General features: G+C 50.2%; 1 protein-coding gene and 1 pseudogene across 3 annotated transcripts in view; one reads left to right on the forward strand and one right to left on the reverse strand.

Moving 5' to 3' along the window:
• BPTF (bromodomain PHD finger transcription factor) overlaps nucleotides 1-18,440 on the reverse strand; it is a 1,660,779-nt gene that overhangs the window by 826,836 nt on the left and 815,503 nt on the right. The gene's annotated exons all lie outside the window — the stretch shown is intronic.
• Nucleotides 15,600-16,745, forward strand: LOC147702281 (protein N-lysine methyltransferase METTL21D pseudogene; annotated as a pseudogene).

Consider the following 18,440-nt stretch of genomic DNA (forward strand, 5'->3'; position numbering starts at 1 on the left):
TATAAGGTTGACTTACAACCAATCATCAATAAGGGTTGCTGGACTGATACATAGTGGGCACTAGAATAGTGACCACTGCATATCAGGCCACCTTCTCACATTGGTGAGCAGCGGTTGGGATTTGAGCTTGCTGTTGTTTTACCACACGTATCCTAAGAATATCTGGTTGAAAGATCACATAAGTACTGTTAGGTACATATAACTAAAGCTTAGAATACTCTGAGTTCTACTGAACCAGCTGTTGTAGCTCCTCAAGGCTTAGCACACCTTGGCTGCAACTCTTAGCAAGGGATCAGTAGGTAAACACATAGTGTAGGTAGGTGCATCACTTACACCACACTAGAAACAGTATGTCGGACAAAGGAGGAAACACTGAGGTTCCCCTTGTGTCAGTTGACCCTCCACAGGTCATCCCTTCAAGATATACTGCGCTTAGCTTCCATGAGTTACGACAAGTGTGTACCTCTAGGAAGATTAAGCAGGGGTCTAACCCCACAACTGCCTTTCTGATTGGTCTCTTAGAGACTCATGATGCAAGGAGGGCTGGTAACCCAGACCCTTCTACTTCAGATGGCAACATGCCCTCCTTACAGGGTCCCTTTGATGCCCAGGACCATCCTCTTCAGGAAGCAGATGATGCTGATGATGAGGATGATGATTTGGTATCAGGGGATGAGGCAGAAAAGGAACAGGTAGAAGTCAGCAGACTAACCAGGTCCAACTTAAGCAGACATGAGATGGGCACTAGGGGACCCCTGGGGCCACTCTCAGGTCAGCTTAACATTGGGAATGGACGAGATAGATCTCTATCAAGAGGCTCTATCAGATCCCTTCATACCAATGGCTCTCAACGTTCCTCTCAAAGAGGAATGACATCTCCCCAGAGGAGAATGTATGAAGCTAAGGAAAAGGCAGCCAATCTGAGGATTGAAAGGGAAGAACTTGCCCTAGCCAAAGAGAGGCTTGCCTTTGCTAGAGAGCAACAATTGAGTGGGACAGTCCCCACTGGTGGCAGCATTGTACCTAGCAATAGGGAAAGGAGTTTTGATACAAAACACCTTGGTAAGATAGTGCCCCCCTTTAAACAAGGGGATGACATCCACAAATGGATTACTGCTTTGGAGAGGGCCTGCACTGTGCAAGGTGTTCCCCCAAGTCAGTGGGCAGCTATCTTGTGGCTCTCCTTTGAGGGTAAAGGAAGAGACAAGCTCCTCACCACAAGGGTGGAGGATGCTAATGATTACCAAGTCTTGAAAAATGCACTGATTGATGGGTTTGGCCTAACCACTGAGCAGTACAGGGTGCTGTTCAGGGATACCCAGAAAACTCAGTCTCAAGATTGGGCTGACTTTGTAGATTGTGCCACTAAGGCTTTTGAGGGCTGGTTGCTGGGCAGTAAGGTTACTGATTATAAAGGATTGTACAATTTGATGATGAGAGAGCAAATTTTAAACAATTGTCAGAACCAGTTGTTGCATCAGCATCTTGTTGACTCAGATCTGACCTCTCCCCAAGAATTGGGAAAGAAGGCAGACAGATGGGTTAGAACAAGAGTTAAACAGAACCAGGGCCAGAATCAAGGTGGTCAGAAGAAAGCAGACCAGAAGGGTAAGGATTTGAAAGGGGAACAAAATGACCAGAAGTCTTCGACAGGTCCCCAACAACCCAAAGAGGGTGGGGGTCAGGCTCCCCAAAAGAAGAAAGAAGGCCAATCTAAAAGGTGGTGCCAATACTGCAAAAGTAAAACTCACTGGTTTAGTGAGTGCACCAAGAAAGGAGGAGGGCAGACTCCTGCCACTGCAGCCCCTAAGGCACCTGTGCCCCCTAGTACAGCCAGCAGTGGTAGTGCACCTCCCAAGGGTTTAGTAGGGTTAACCCTGGGTTCTGAGGGGAGTGACAACTTAGTTGGCACCCTCACTCAGGCTGTCCTTGTCAGTACAGGGGATATGGATATGTCCCCTGACATAAGTCCCAATACTTTGGGCAAATACAGACAGACACCTTTTATTAATGGAAAAATGGCTCAGGCCTATAGGGACACTTGTGCCAGTGTCACAATGGTGACACCTAGCTTTGTGGACCCTGGACAGATCATGCCAGGTACAGAATTCCTGGTGACCAATGCAAGCAATGTCACTACCAATCATAGTATGGCAATTGTAGCTTTCTCCTGGGGAGGGGTAACTGGCCAAAAGAAGGTTGTAGTTAGTTCAGACCTCCCAGTGGATTGTTTGTTGGGCAATGATTTGGAGTCATCACAATGGTCAGAAGTGGAGCAGAGGACTCATCTGGAAATGTTAGGCTTGCCAGCACATGTGTTTGCTGTGACCAGGTCACAGGCCAGAAGATGCCCCACTGAACAGGTGCTGGATCCTGGAACAATGGACCAGACACCTTCCAAGAAAAAGAGCAGTAGGGTTAAGGCTGTGCCTTCCCCCTTGCCCCAGGTTGTGGATCAAGTCTCAGAGGAGGCTGACCTACAGGAATTGAGGGAAACTGAGCCTAGAGAGTTTGAACTTGATCAAGTTGAATTCTTGGGTTCAGGGGGACCCTCAAGGGAAGACCTGGGGAAGGACCAGTTAGACTGCCCTTCTCTTGAACCCCTCAGACAGCAGGCTGCTGCTGAGGCTGCTGGGAACGCCACAGGTACCCACAAGGTATACTGGGAAGATGGACTCCTGTACACTGAGTCAAGAGACCCCAAGCCTGGCATGGCCAGGAGGCTGGTTGTACCCTTGTCTCAGAGAGGTTTCCTACTTACCTTGGCCCATGAGATTCCCTTAGCAGGTCACTTAGGCCAGACAAAGACTTGGGACAGACTTGTCTCACACTTTCACTGGCCTCACATGAATGAGGATACCAAGGAGTTTTGTCGCTCCTGTGTCACTTGCCAAGCCAGTGGTAAGTCAGGTGGCACAACAAAGGCCCCCCTTATACCAATGCCTGTGGTGGGGGTGCCCTTTGAAAGAGTGGGGATTGACATTGTTGGTCCAATGGAACCCCAGACAGCATCAGGGCACAAGTTTATACTGGTGGTAGTGGATCATGCCACCAGGTATCCTGAAGCTATTCCACTTAGGACCACCACAGCACCTGTGGTGGCAAGGGCCCTAGTTGGAGTGTTCTCCAGAGTGGGCTTCCCTAAGGAGGTTGTCTCTGACAGAGGTGCAAACTTCATGTCAAGCTACTTAACTGCTATGTGGAAGGAGTGTGGTGTCAATTACAAATTCACTACACCCTATCACCCACAATGCAATGGGCTTGTTGAAAGGTTCAACAGGACCCTAAAAGGGATGATTCATGGACTACCTGAAACCCTCAGGCGTAGATGGGATGTCCTGATGCCCTGCCTTCTGTTTGCTTACAGAGAGGTCCCACAAAAGGGGGTTGGCTACAGCCCTTTTGAACTTTTGTATGGGCATCCTGTGAGAGGCCCCTTGTGTTTGGTGAAGGAAGGATGGGAGAGACCTCTCAAAAAGCCTGCAACCAACATAATGGACTATGTACTTGGTCTCCGCTCCAGGATGGCTGAGTATATGGAGAAGGCATCTGAAAACCTTAAGGCCAGTCAAGAACTTCAAAAAGCTTGGCATGACCAAAAGGCTGTCCTGACTGTTTACCAGCCTGGACAGAAGGTGTGGGTGTTGGAGCCAGTGGCCCCAGCAGCACTCAAAGACAAATGGTCTGGGCCCCACACAATTCTTGAGCAAAAGGGAGAGGTCACCTACCTGGTGGACCTTGGAACTCCCAGGAGTCCCCACAGGGTACTCCATGTCAACAGGCTCAAAGCATATGTCGACAGGAAGGACATGAGCTTGCTCATGGCCATAGATGAGGGACAGGAGGAAGAGAGTGACCCTCTCCCAGACCTGCTCACTCAGAATCCTGATGATGGGTCAGTAGATGGTGTTGTCTTTTGTGGCAGCCTCTCTGAACATCAGCAGAAAGACTGTAAACATGTTCTTCAGTCTTTCAGACGTATGTTCTCTCTGACACCCAGTCAGACCAATTGGTGCACCCATGAGGTTGACACTGGTGACAGCCTACCTGTCAAGAGTAAAATCTACAGGCAGCCTGATCATGTTAGAGACTGCATAAAAACTGAAGTGCAGAAAATGTTGGAGTTGGGAGTCATTGAACCCTCAGATAGCCCCTGGGCTAGTCCAGTAGTTCTAGTGCCAAAGCCTCACACCCAAGATGGTAAGAGAGAGATGAGGTTTTGCGTAGACTACAGGGGTCTCAATGCAGTCACTAAGACTGATGCCCACCCAATACCAAGGGCAGATGAACTTATAGATAGATTGGCTTCTGCCAACTACTTAAGTACATTTGACTTAACAGCTGGGTATTGGCAAATCAGGTTAGCTGAGGATGCCAAGCCCAAGACGGCATTTTCAACCCCTGGTGGGCATTATCAATTTGTGGTAATGCCCTTTGGTCTGAAAAATGCACCTGCCACCTTCCAAAGGTTGGTGAATCAAGTCCTTACTGGGCTGGATGACTTCTGTGCAGCATATCTAGATGATATTGCTGTCTTTAGCTCCACCTGGGAGGATCACCTGGTCCACCTGAGGAAAGTGTTAGAGGCTCTGCAAGCAGCAGGCCTCACTATCAAGGCCACCAAGTGCCAGATAGGGCAGACACAGGTTGTATACCTGGGCCACCTTGTAGGTGGAGGCCAGGTTCAGCCACTGGAGAGCAAAATACAGTCAATCAGGGACTGGGCTCCTCCAACCACCCAGACTCAGGTTCGAGCTTTCTTGGGCCTGACTGGATACTACAGAAAGTTTGTCAGGAACTATGGTTCCATTGTGACACCATTAAATGAACTGACAAGTAAGAAAATGCCAAAAAAGGTTCAGTGGACAGCAGGCTGTCAAAAAGCATTCGATGACCTAAAGCAGGCCATGTGCACAGCACCTATCCTTAAGAGTCCAGACTACTCCAAACCATTCATTGTCCAAACAGATGCTTCTGAGTTGGGTGTGGGAGCTGTTCTTTCTCAACTGAATTTTGATGGTCAGGATCAGCCCATTGCTTTTATAAGTAGAAGGCTGACCCCCAGAGAGAAGAATTGGTCAGCTATTGAGAGGGAGGCCTTTGCTGTGGTTTGGGCCCTGAAGAAGCTGAGGCCATACTTGTTTGGCACTCACTTCAAGATTCAGACCGACCATAAGCCCCTCTTGTGGCTAAATCAGATGAAGGGTGAAAACCCCAAACTGCTTAGGTGGTCCATTTCCCTACAGGGGATGGACTTTACAGTGGAACATAGACCTGGTACTGATCATGGCAATGCCGATGGGCTCTCCAGATATTTCCACTTAGAACAAGAAGACTCACCTGGTCAAGGTTAGCTTATTGTCCCAAAGTTTGGGGGGGGGTCATGTAGGAGAGTAGGGTCTGCAATCCTATGATCACCCAGATTTTTTGCTTTTGTTTCACTGGTTTACGACTTTCTCTGGCTGTGGGCCTGCCAATCAGACCCACAGCCTGGCTGTTCTCTTTCTAAATTACCTCATGTACCCTAGGTGCATCTACCAATTGGTACTGGGCCACCTTATCAGACCCTGTAACTCAGGGCATAGGTGTACCCAGGGCTGCCAGGGGCTGCAGCATGTATTATGCCACCCCTGGCTGGCCTCCTAAATTTGACACAACTGGCTGCATGACAGCTGGGGCAAAGTCGTGTAATCACCCTTTGCTGTAGGTGTAGTATACCTATACCTAACCCTAAAATGGACACACAGATTCCTATCAGTCACTCCTATGGCAGGCCTTGACAATCCTGAAGGCAGAGTGCTTGGAATCATGTGAGATGGTGCTCTGGCATGAGCTGAGCCTGTCTGCAGCTTGCGGAACCAAGTCCTAATAGCTGTTCCATGATATCGCATACCATATACTCTTAAGTGCATTATAATCCTCGCGGTTAAATGCTAACTTTGGTATTGCTTTATCAAAACATGTCGAGTAAGGTGTCATACGAATTGGAATACTAACCCCTCGCCAATTCTGGCGACGGGGTTAGCATTCCACCCTTCTAGAGGGACACGACATGTATGTAACTGTGAACCCCGGTTAAAGTTAACTGAAGCCTCAGCTCCACAAAATGGATGCTGCCACCACAGACACGAGTCTGACCTCCTGCTGCTGGGAGTCCTTCCAGCGAGGGAGGCCTGGACAAAGGGTTTCCTGTCCGGGGCGGTGCTAGCACCGTCCCAGACATGGTTTTGTGTATCCTGGGTAGGCAGGGCTTTTCAGGAAGGTGACTGCTGAGTGGCACCCCGGTGCTCACTACGCATAGGCCAGTCAGAACCAGTTCCAGGGGCACACCAGCCCCTGGCCTGGGGAAGTCCGGCAGGGGAGAGGGGTGTAACCACCCCCCTCCTGGTCCCACCCATAGGCAGGACCTAGTCACCGGGTCAGCCCCCTTTTTTAGTATAAAGATAGGAGCGGGCCCCCTGTTCAAATTAGATCATCTTTGGAATCAAGATACCACTTTCTTCGAAAGGACTTCACGATTTCTTCTTCAAGATTCTCCCTTGTGGCTAAGGAGTAGTCACCCTGCATCCGCAGGCACCATCCTAAAGAACACTGCGGTCTGCTGCAAGTCCTTCATCACGAATCCGACGACCCAGCTCGACGAGACCCGGCTTCCCTGGCACCTCTGACCTCTACTCACCTCTACAGCAAAGCTGAGAACCGTGAGTGCGACGAGACCTCGAGGGACCGACGATCGCCAAGACTGCACGACATCTTTACTGCAAGCCCACCGTGTCCTCCACTGGTGAGTGCTTTGGGGTCCGAGAAGCCCCGACCCTGCGCAGCTCCAGCACCCAAGGTCAGCCTCCCTGCATCTTCACGATCTGCGTGGGGCCCTTCTGCTGTTTGCTGTGCACCGCGTTGTTTGGCTACTAGCCGGCTGGCTTGTGGCCTTCCGAACGACGCCCAACGACAACTCTTCTGCTGGTCTGGTTGCTCCAGGCTGGCCCTTGCTTCCTTTTTCAAGAGAGGCACCCCGGACCCTCCTGGTCCACTCCAGACGCCATTTTAGGTCCACCGCGTGGGCTTGAATTTGCCAAGGCTTTGTTGCCCAATCCTGGGTCCAGCGACGCCGACAGCTTCTATCTTCGTGGGACAGCTCGATCCTCCATCCTGGTCGCCGACAACGCCTCCTGGTCCGTGAGATCTTCGAGTCAAGCGTCACCCACTCACCTTGTCGAGGTGGCTACCATCCGGTGCCCTCCTGGTGCCCACTGACTACTGGCTAGTAGTCTCGAACTTGGTCCCCTCTGCTTTCAGGTGTCATCTATCTTCGAGATCCAGGCTTGGATCCAACTGAACTTTCTTCACTGGTCACCGGCCAGCATCTTTTCTTCCGGCTCCTGGTCCGTCTACGAGGATTCCCGACGTCTTTTCAGACCTATGCAGCTGCAGCCCCTGGGCTAGGTAACTTCGGCATTTCGGTGCCCCAGCATAGCCTCACTATCCAAGGGTCAGAATCTACTTTCGTTTTCTCCCTACCAGGTCGGGTTCGCCCGAGAACACTAACTTTCTATTTCCTAGCTACCATAGACTTTTGTCCGCATCTCGCGTGAGAGTGCACACACTGCACCCGAGTCCCCTAGGCCTCCTAGTCGTAATCTAACGATTCCCTAGTCAAGTCCTAGCGATTCCAAAAGCTATTAGTACTGTACTTACCTGCTAGGAATTTCACATTCCACTTTTAGAGTATATGGTTTTCCGTGCCCCTCGGGCATTTGTATATACTGTGCTAACTTAAGTATTTTTGTAAGAGTTTTGGTTTGTGCTTAGTACCCTGTCCTCATAAAGAGTACAGGGCTGTTGTGATCTTTAATAAATAACTGTTTATTTTCATAACACTTGTGTGGTGTCCTTTCACTGGGTATTCAAGGGGTATATGTGTGGTAAACAGCTGGCTTAACACGCCCTCTCGAGTCTTTAGCCTTAGACTGCTCGTATCCATGCTACTAGGATAGCTGGTCTATAAGGTTGACTTACAACCAATCATCAATAAGGGTTGCTGGACTGATACATAGTGGGCACTAGAATAGTGACCACTGCATATCAGGCCACCTTCTCACAAAGTCCCCCTCTAATTCTATGGGTAGGGCCTGGAATAAATATAGAAGTTTAGGAAGAAGAGTAATTTTTACTGCATGTATTCGACCCAGCCAAGACAAAAAGAGAGGCTTCCACCTCGTAAGCTCTGTTTGTATGCGGGTGAGAATGGGGGGAAAGTTGGCCGAATACAATTTCCCTACTGTTGGTGTCAGCTGGAATCCTAGGTATTGAATGGAGGAAATGGCCCAAGGCAAGGGTGTAAGGGACTGGAGTCGAAGGACCTCCGTCTGCGGAAGGGTGAGATTGAGTATGTAAGATTTATTTAAATTATTTTGAAGCCCGCTACCGCTTCAAAGCGTTCAAGTTCCAGTTGCAGTTGTGGAAGAGATGCGGCCAGGTCGGAAAGGGACAGGAGGATGTCATCCGCGAATAGGGAGATCTTATGCGATTCTCCCGTAAAAGGCAGGCCCTGAATCCCAGGATTCGCTCTGACAGCTAGTGCTAATGGTTCAATACTGAGAGCAAAAAGCAGGGGAGAAAGAGGGCATACCTGCCTAGTGCCTCTAGAGTGAACAAAGGAGGAGGATTGCACCCCATTAACTGAAACCCTAGAGCGGGGGTGTTGATAGTTTGCCCAGATCATATTCAGAAATTGGGTGAAAAACCAAATGCTGTAAGTGTGTGGAATAGAAATAACTAATTGACCCGGTCAAACGCCTTTTCGGCATCCAACCCAATTAGAACCAACAGAATCCTGTATCTGTTAGCCTTTTCTATCAAGTGAATAATGCGGCGGGTATTGTCATGTGTCTGGCGACCCTTAATGAATCCAGATTGGTCCGGATGAATGAGGGCTGGCATGAGATCATTCAATCTCTTGGCGAGAATAGAGGAATACAGTTTCGCGTCTAGGTCCGAAAGGGCAATAGGCCTATAGGAGGTGCAGCGGAGGGGGTCCTTCCCTGGTTTAGGTATCACTGAGATCACGGCTTCGGACATGGAACCGGAGGTCTCTCCGTCCTCAGCCATCTTATTAAAAAGCCTTACAAGGTGGGGGCCAATATCAGAGGAGTATGTCTTGTAAAAAATAGCGGTGTGCACATCAGCGCCAGGTGCTTTATGGGTTTTCAGAGCTTTAATAGCCGAGGTAACCTCATCCAGGGTGATTGGGGTAGTGAGCGTCTCGTTCCATTCAGAGGAGACCTGAGGCAGGGGCAACGTTCGAAGAAATTCTTGCTGCTTATCCGAGTCCAGGGATTCCCCAGAGTATAGAGTTTTGTAAAAGGAACCGAAAAACTCTGCCTTATCCTCGTCTCTATAAATGACTTCTCCGGAAGGTCCTCAAATGCCCCTATATACTCCCTCTCCCGCTTACCTTTTAATTGTCTGGCGAGGTGTTTCCCAATTTTATTGCCCTGTGTATAGGACAGATGACTTAGTTTAACCCCTTGCATGCTGATGACGAACCCCAGCCGTCATGCACTACGGTGCTCGTGTGCTGATGACGGCTGGGGTTCCTCATGGCCCGCCCCTGTTCATTTGTTTACAGCACAGGGGCGGAAACGGGCCAGCAGTCAAGGGGTTAAGAAGTGTGAACTCTGCCCTATTGGTGTAAATAGCCCGGAGTTTACCTCTGACCGCCGTTCGGTTGCGCAGGGTTTGTCTAGTGGGGTTAAGTTTATGGGAATGTTCAAGGACAGACAGTTCAGTTTCTAGTTGTTCCCTCTCCCTAGTACGCTGTCTGTTTAGGGCCGTATAGAGAGCGATACATTTATCTCGCAGCACAGCCTTAAATGAATCCCAAGTGGTGTATTCTGAAGTGTCCTCTAGCTGATTAAAAGCAAAAAATTCTTTAATGGCCTCACGAGTTTGGTACAGGAGTCCTTATCCCGCGCCATCGACTCTGGAAAGTACCATCTAAGGCATGGGTACTCACAAACTTTCTCTCAGGGGCCAAATTTACAGTGTGGTTTGTGGCCGAGGGCCGAACCAGTGGGGGCGCGGTCAGTGGGGGGATGGGGGTGGGGCTAGAGCAAAACAAACTGACCATGAGGTTGAACACAGGCCCCTGCAGCGGACGCCTTCGTCCACTGAGCCAACAGACTCTGCAGACACACATCTATATCTCTCTCTCTCCCTCCCTCTCTCTCACTGTCTCCCCCGGTCTCCCTCCCTCCCTCCCTCTGTCTGTCTCCCTCCCTCCCTCCCTCTGTCTGTCTCCCTCCCTCCCTCTGTCTGTCTGTCTGTCTCCCTCCCTCCCTCCCTCCCTCCCTCTGTCTGTCTGTCTGTCTCCCTCCCTCCCTCCCTCCCTCCCTCTGTCTGTCTGTCTCCCTCCCTCCCTCCGTCTGTCTGTCTGTCTGTCTCCCTCCCTCCCTCCCTCCCTCTGTCTGTCTGTCTCCCTCCCTCCCTCCCTCTGTCTGTCTGTCTCCCTCCCTCCCTCCCTCCCTCCCTCTGTCTGTCTGTCTCCCTCCCTCCCTCTGTCTGTCTCTCTGTCTGTCTGTCTCTCTGTCTGTCTGTCTCTCTGTCTCTCTGTCTGTCTGTCTCTCTGTCTGTCTGTCTCTCTGTCTGTCTGTCTGTCTGTCTGTCTGTCTGTCTGTCTGTCTCCGCCTCTCCCTGTCTCCGCCTCTCCCTGTCTCCGCCTCTCCCTGTCTCCGCCTCTCCCTGTCTCCGCCTCTCCCTGTCTCCGCCTCTCCCTGTCTCCGCCTCTCCCTGTCTCCGCCTCTCCCTGTCTCCGCCTCTCCCTGTCTCCGCCTCTCCCTGTCTCCGCCTCTCCCTGTCTCCGCCTCTCCCTGTCTCCGCCTCTCCCTGTCTCCGCCTCTCCCTGTCTCCGCCTCTCCCTGTCTCCGCCTCCCGCTGTCTCTGCCTCCCGCTGTCTCCGCCTCCCGCTGTCTCCGCCTCCCGCTGTGTCCGTCTCCCGCTGTCCGTCTCCCTCTGTCCGTCTCCCTCTGTCTGTGTCTCTCATTCTGTGTCTCCCTGTCTGTGTCTCTCTCCCTCTCTCTGTGTCTCCCTCTCTCTGTGTCTCCCTCTCTCTGTGTCTCCCTCTCTCTGTGTCTCCCTCTCTCTGTGTCTCCCTCTCTCTGTGTCTCCCTCTCTCTGTGTCTCCCTCTCTCTGTGTCTCCCTCTCTCTGTGTCTCCCTCTCTCTGTGTCTCCCTCTCTCTGTGTCTCCCTCTCTCTGTGTCTCCCTCTCTCTGTGTCCCCCTCTCTCTGTGTCCCCCTCTCTCTGTGTCCCCCTCTCTCTGTGTCCCCCTCTCTCTGTGTCCCCCTCTCTCCGTGTCCCCCTCTCTCTCTGTCCCCCTCTCTCTCTGTCCCCCTCTCTCTCTGTCCCCCTCTCTCTCTGTCCCCCTCTCTCTCTGTCCCCCTCTCTCTCTGTCCCCCTCTCTCTCTGTCTGTCTCTGTCTCCCTCTGTCTCTGTCTCCCTCCCTCTGTCTCCCTCCCTCTGTCTCCCTCCCTCCGTCTCCCTCCCTCCCTCTGTTTCCCTCCCTCTGTCTCCCTCCCTCTGTCTCCCTCCCTCTGTCTCCCTCCCTCTGTCTCCCTCCCTCTGTCTCCCTCCCTCTGTCTCCCTCCCTCTCCCTCCCTCCCTCCCTCTCCCTACCTCCCTCTGTCTCCCTCCCTCCCTCTGTCTCCCTTTCCCTCACTCCGTCTCCCCCTGACTCACTCTGTCTTCCTCTCCATCTCGGTCACTCTGCCTCTCTGTCTCTGCCTCTATCTGTCTGTTCCAGTCCCTGTCCCTGTCTCTGCCCCTTTCTCCCTTTCTCTGTCTCCCTCTCCGTCTCTCTGTCTCTGTCTGTCTTGGCCTGTCTCTGCCTCTATCTAGCTCTGTCTGCCCCAGTCTGTATCTGCCCCTGTCTCTAACTGTCTCGGCCTCTATCTGTCCCTATAGGTCTTTATCTGTCTCAGTCTCTATCTGTCTCACCTCACCTGGCTCTCACTCCCTTCTGCCCTATGTCACCCACCTTAGTCCCTGCTGTCCTCTATCACCCTCTGCCATCTCACCTGGCACTCACTCCCTGCTGCCCTTCGTCAACTCGCACCACAAATATCCGATTATTTTAGCATCTTTTTAGCATTTAAAGTGGCAATGCAGGGAATAGGATTTATTGTCTTTAATTCTGGCAGGCAGCAATTTGCAATAGGGACTCTTACATATAGAAAGAAGCTGAGGAAAAAAGGGCAGAAAAGGCAGACCAATTAGAAGGAATGGAATAAAGGTTAGTAAGTTCACCATTCGAAAGAAGCAATGCTATTTAAATTGTAGCAATATTATGTAAAATGTTGTCATGCCACAGACACGATTTCTCAGATGTCAATACTTGAAAGATTAACCGGGCCCGGGGATACATTAAGCCACTGTGGGCAGCTGCCTGGCCCCTTGCAACTGCAAGTTGGCGCCAGATTGCATGGCAAAGGGAGTACCCAAAAGCAAAATCTTATGTTGCCCGTGCTTCGAAAAAAATCCTGCTGTGAAGTTGAGATTAATTAACTATGAAAGCCATCAGTAAAAGTTCCTGCAAAGGCACCAAGCATGGTCACAATTTCTTTATGCTAATGTCAATATGTTTAGCAAAGGGGGCACAAACCACCCCAACCACCCATCCCCCCTCCTCAGTCCCTGCTCTCCTCTGTCACCTCACCCTGCGCGTGTGTCAGCCCGGGATGAGGCAGCATCCCCGTCGCGCACACAGCCCCACCCAGTACTTCACAGGTCTTTAAAAGACCATTTGCATGTTAATGAGGCTTTGTTCACCTCTTCTTAGTGCCCCTGCAGCTGCCCTCTGAATATCGCTGGAATCGCCTGGCCCGTCTCTCTGAGTCCGCGCTTATGCAATCGGTGGTGTTTGCTGGCACTTACAAAAATAACACAGGTATGATATCTGTAAGGTACGCAGGCCGCCAAGGATGGCTTGCCGGGCTGCTGCCGACCCGCGGGCCGTACTTTGAGTACCAGTGATCTAGGGGAAGTCAGAGCGCTCCCATACCAATTGCGACAGATAGAGTATAGGCTATGATCTGAGACTGACAAGGGGAAGATCTTGGCCTCTCGGAAGGCCCCCTGTAAGGATTGGCTGGCAAAAATGTAATCTAGTCCGGAGTAGGTACGGTGGACATGAGAGAAGAAGGATTAATCCGGAGTTTCGGGGATAGAGAGCACGCCATGTACCAACAAGCCCAGGTCCTGAATACGCCGGTGTGTGTCACTGGCGAAGGAGCCCATTTCAGAGCGTCATGTGTGTGTACTATCCAGGTCTGTCTGTCATACCAAATTAAAATCCCCCATATGAAACATAGGCCCCTCCGCGAAATCCGTTAGTTTCCTCAGCAGCGCGTGCAGGAAGCCAGTCTGTTCAGAATTAGGGGCGTATAGCGCTACAAAAGTACACACCCTCCCCTTAACCATAACCCAGCGGCCATCTCTATCGCTTTGTACCCCCAGCGGCTGAAATTGTATAGTAGATCTGAACATAAATGCCACCCCTCTGTGTTTCGTGGGAGCTGAGGACTTCTAAATGAGCGGGTAGTGTTTGTGTTTAAGACGTGTATCCTCAGACCCGGCTAAGTGAGTCTTAAGGGCCACTATGTCTAAATGATGATGGATAATATACTTCCATATTTTCTGCCGTTTCTGGGGGGAATTGAGACATTTGACATTCCAAGTGCCAACGGTTATCGGCATTGTGTCATGGGAACAAAGTACTGCTCTCTAAGGACTCCATCAACCTCACCCCACCCCCACTCCACACCCCCCGCCTAACGGCATGAGTGTAGATCCACTGTACCGGCACATGGAGCAGAAGCACCCTCAACTGTCATCATTAAAAAGCCACCATCACGTCCCTCCTTCTTCCCCCCCAAAATCCATACAAGAACAAAAAGAAAAGTGAACAAGAACACAATACAGAAACCATTGCTAGGTCTCCCTGTGGGGCTGGAACGCCCCCACATGGACCAGGGGGGCCAACAGGTCCAGTTCCCAGTCCGCACCCATCCCGGCAATCTCTCAGGAAGGAATCATCATGTCGCAGCAAAGGCCTACCTGAAGAGCCTAAGCATAAAAGCAAGTGGAGTCGGCCTGCATCCTGAAGAGAAAGCAAAGTAGTCACTAGGCCAATAACAATACAGAGCCAGTACTCCCCAGATGAATGGCCCACCGACCCTCTGAAATAACAACTACTCTACTAATGAGACATAATCCCCACATATGGAGCTATCCAAGTACCTAGTGCACCCATAGGTCCGCAAAAAGGCTCACGTCCCCAAAAGTAGGAGCCAAGTGGAAGACTGAGGACAGATCTCTACTAACAAAGAGTACATAATATCACCACAGTCTAGTCCGGAGATCACACGCGCTAACAACTCTGTGGACAAGTTGTCTTGGAGTAGTGCAGAACACATCCATCGAGATCCAGAGGCCCGCTTCCACGGAGCTGTCACCAGCAAGCCATCACCGACGTCCTCTTCGTGAGCCCGACGCCCAAGCAGGAGTGGATTTCGCACCTTGAGAGGAGTCCCCGGATGTACCGTGATTGAGACTATCTTCCTCCGGGGGAAGGCCCAAGAGTTTCAATCCATCCTTCAGGTCATGATGTGTCGCCTCTTGTTCTGATATTCAAAGCTGAGCCCAAAGGGGTAAATCCAGCGGTACCGGATGCCATCCGCTTTCAGCTTGGCGGTGACCGGCCTCAGCGTCTGTCTGCATGCCAGCGTAGAAGGAGCGACATCCTGGTATATAGTACAGGAATGGTTCTGAAAGGAGATCGAGTCCTTCGCTCTAGCCGCCTGTAGCACAGACTCCTCGACCTTATAGGAATGGAATTTTGCCAAAACGTTGTGGGCCTCCTCCTATCGCCACTCTGCAAAGGACCCACTCGATTAACTCTATCAAGCTTTATCTTGAGTGTCTGGGGGCTCAGGTTCTCCGCAAAGAGACCTTCCATAAAAGCTTCCAGGTCTGGCCCCTCCACTCCCTCCTCCAGGTCTCTGACCCGAATGTTCTCCCTCCTTTCAGGTTTTCAAGATCCTATGCCTTAAGTTGCGTCTGCTGCAGTTGTTCCTTAAGGGCGCGAACGTCTTCACGCAGCCCATCGGTGTGTTGCCTTTGTTCCTGATGTTGCGCCTCCAAATCTAGCACTCTAGTGCCCACTGAATCTACGTCCTGCTGGAGAGAGGTCAAACAGTCTGACAGATCTGATCGCAATTGATCAATGGAGGACTTGATGTCTTGACAGAGTTCGGTTCGGAGCTCAGATTTAAATCTGGCCATGTCACCCCGCAGTGTTGGGCGTTTGTCAATGGTGGAGAAGAAGTCTGATACTTTGCTGGTCGCTTTGTTTGTCCCTTTCTTCGACGGCAAGTGGAGGAGGTCCCACGTAGTTCCGCAACTCTGATCACTGTAGAGTCGCGCCTCTAGATCAAGCCGAAACTGCAAGGGAAGGCGCAGCGAAAGGCCCACCCCGCAGCTGGACACCCCCGCAAGTCAGTAATAGGGCCACTCCGGGTTCTCCACGGGCGTCGGTGGTCAATGTCATCAGGCCTCTATGGTCGCCAGGCTAAGAGGTGGCCTCAACATGTCGAGGGGAAAGCAGAGACATGGAGTTGTCTACAGGCTGAATCCGGCCCAGAGTTCTTGTAGACTGAGGATTTCTACGACCCATGCGCCCAGCATGTACTGCAGGGCTGCTCGGTGGTGGAACAGGGCGCAGGCACTGGAGCTGTGGAACTCGTGGCGGCCACACTGGGGGCATATGTTACAATAACAGATTTAGAAGACTTGCAGGATCTGCTCCATGTTAATATAGAAAAGAATAAACACCTTATCTATGGGTCTATTCAAGCCAAGGTGCTGAGATGGTTGGGGTGAGGATGTGTCGGACTCTTGTCCCACACCTGACTACATACTCATTGCAGACTGCATTTACTATGAAGAGTATCTAGAACTCTTGCTGAGGACATTGAAGGAACTAGCGAGTCCCAACACGATTATCCTTTGCTCCTTTGAAAAAAGGACTATGGGGAAAAACCCTGACATTGAGAGAAAATTCTTTGAGCTTTTGCAGGTGGATTTCGAATGGGAGGCAGTTCCTCTGGAGAAGCAAGATGAAGAGTATCGAAGTGAAGACATTCACATTTTATGCATCCACAAAAAACACTAAGTGTGCAGAGATTGGACCTTGCATGTGGATGTCTGCAGGAAGCAGCTGGTGGGAACGGTGCAGCTTATTGAAGACATCTGCTTCATATGAGTGAAGAAAAGTGTCCTGGTCAACGGGCGTACGTCGGTGGTCTGAGGGCCCATGTTGGGCTTTTGGTGGGAAATGTAGTCCACTTCATGTTCAAGCAGAAAAATAGAGGTCCTTACTTTGAAGAGATTGACTGGCCTCCAGAATAATTAGGGGGTTTATCCTTTTGGAGCCCCTTTGTGTCCTTAAGGTCTCCAGGCTATCTACTTATTTTAAAGAGCTACCACCTATTATTAGCGAACTGTATCACAGTCAACTCAATCACTGAATATTTCCAGACAAACTAATCTCTATTTGTAACTTCAAGAGATGAGAGGTAAAGAAGGCTGTGCCCTTCGATAAAGATTTTCATGCACTCTATATAAGTCACCTTAAAGTTTGTATTCCATAGTGCCAATTTCCTTAAACTGTTTATATGTATACATACATATACACATACATATATATATATGTGACCAAGGCCTCTGAGCAGGCCGAAACGTTATGCTGGTGGCGATGACACAAAATTGAATAAAAATATTCTCTTCACCTCAAGACTGGGTCAGCTTTCGTTTGTTCGGATCGGCGGTGCCCCAGGATATTGGGGAGTGCTGGTTCGTGCTGGACAAGTGCAGTGTTATATATATATATATATATATATATATATATATATATATATATATATATATAATGTTTCGATCTGCAGTAGCATAGGCAGATGTGGATGTAAGCTAAATAAAAACAATGAAAGAAACTTAAAAGAAATATCCTTACACTCTCGCATTCGCTGCATCGCTTTGTAGACAGAATCCATACCAATTGAAACTCCAGCAAGAAACTTCTTCTAAAGACCTCTGGTGCCACACCAGTAAGAAGAATCATCAACAATTCCTTAAATATGGGAATGTTTCCAGAAGATCTAAAAATATCACACATAATGTCTATTTACTAAAGAAAACAAACTGGAACCCGTTTAACGCCGACATCTATTGACCAATTACAAATGGATCTTTCCTGGGCAAACATGTTCGAAAGAGCAGTGTTCGCCCAGGTTCATTGAGGATAATACCATACTTTCAGACTTACAGTATTCCGTCCAGGAAGAGGAACAGAATCTTCCCTCATTGCCACCTGGGATGACCGTAAGAGCATAGTTGACTGGACGGGTTTGCTGCACTACTTCTCTTGGACCTCTCATCTGCCTTTGGCACAGTTGACCATGATACTCTAATACAAAGACTCTGCGAAGACAGCATAGAGGGACTGCACTCGACTGAATACATCTAACCTCTAAAGCAGAACTAATGCCGTGCATAAACCCTTCCCCCCTCTGTCTCATCTAAACTGTACTGCACAAAAGCAGGGATCCCTCAAGGCTCTTATCTTGCATAAGCTTTTCAACACCTACATGAAGTTATTACCAGCACTGATCAATTAATTTCACATCCCATGCTATAACTATTCATATGACACAACAATACGCCTCAAACTGGAAAGTATCAAAGAAATTGGAAACTTGAGAGCTAAAGGGGAGACTGGCTGTGGATTCCCTCCTCGGCTGTCACCTACCCAGTCGGTCATTGGGCAGATTTTCCCTTCGTCTCTCCTACTGTATACCTCTCCTCTCCCTTCTCACTCCTCCTCTTCCCCTATCCGCTCTATTTGTCTCCCCTTCTCGCTCTTTAATGTGTCGCATATATTCATATATACCCCCTTACCCTTCTAAACTCCATTTATTTTGTCTTCTAGTATTCTAGTAGCTGATGTAAAGTGTAACTGATGTAATTTCTGTGAAACTTTATGTAAAGCGCTCTGATACCTCCGGGTCTAGCCAGCGCTATATAAAACTCTCAAAATAAAATAAATAAAAATAAGAGGCGGGTCAAGAGAACCCGGGCCCCCAGGTGGTGCAGAGGGCCTCAAACAAACGCCAATGGCACGGGTCAAAGTGGTATGCACAACGGGGCCCAGCGGCGAGAGGTCTGTGCTGGCGCGGCCGAGGTCTGGCTTCCCAGGGGGCACGCGCATTGAAGGCTGTGCAGGAGAAGGACTCCCGGACCCACAATCAACAACAGTCCCGGCAGCAGCGTTATAATGAACAGCGGGGGCAAATCTCCGTTTCTCCCCCAAGGCACACTATCCCT

This window comes from Lissotriton vulgaris, chromosome 7, assembly GCF_964263255.1.
Source record: "Lissotriton vulgaris chromosome 7, aLisVul1.2, whole genome shotgun sequence".
Taxonomy (NCBI): domain Eukaryota; kingdom Metazoa; phylum Chordata; class Amphibia; order Caudata; family Salamandridae; genus Lissotriton; species Lissotriton vulgaris.